We start from the raw sequence: 407 nt of genomic DNA on the forward strand, positions 1-407 counted from the left end.
GCTATCGACCAGATGCAGTATATATTTTGGTCCAATGTCCATAAAGGGTGTTATACCAAGTGGAAGGGACGTCTAAGCATCTCTCCATCATGCCTTCGGCCATGAAGGGTCGTTCTCGTCTCAGGTCCCGTTCAACTTTCACTACCATAACATTCTACTTTATCTCTCTCTGCTTACCATGAATACCATTAGTTCCAGTGAACCCGTCCCTTTTCTTACAACAAGGGAAAGAATTGTTGAGTTTTACTGCTCACCTGCTAGTCTGTAGGATTCCTCTACTCCTACCAAGAAAGGATCTAACAAACTGGTGACAGCGGTGGGACGGGAAGGGAGGCGAAGATGCTGGTGACTCCTCCACCTACAAGGCTATGACGCTGTTCATAACTCCTACTTAGATCATACTTCAC

The 407-nt window shown here is 45.9% G+C and overlaps 1 protein-coding gene across 1 annotated transcript in view; it reads right to left on the reverse strand.

The window, feature by feature from the left end:
* LOC119588867 (calcium-activated chloride channel regulator 4-like) overlaps window positions 1-407 on the reverse strand; it is a 5,371-nt gene that overhangs the window by 1,148 nt on the left and 3,816 nt on the right. The window lies entirely within an intron of this gene.

Source organism: Penaeus monodon, chromosome 24, assembly GCF_015228065.2.
Source record: "Penaeus monodon isolate SGIC_2016 chromosome 24, NSTDA_Pmon_1, whole genome shotgun sequence".
NCBI lineage: Eukaryota > Metazoa > Arthropoda > Malacostraca > Decapoda > Penaeidae > Penaeus > Penaeus monodon.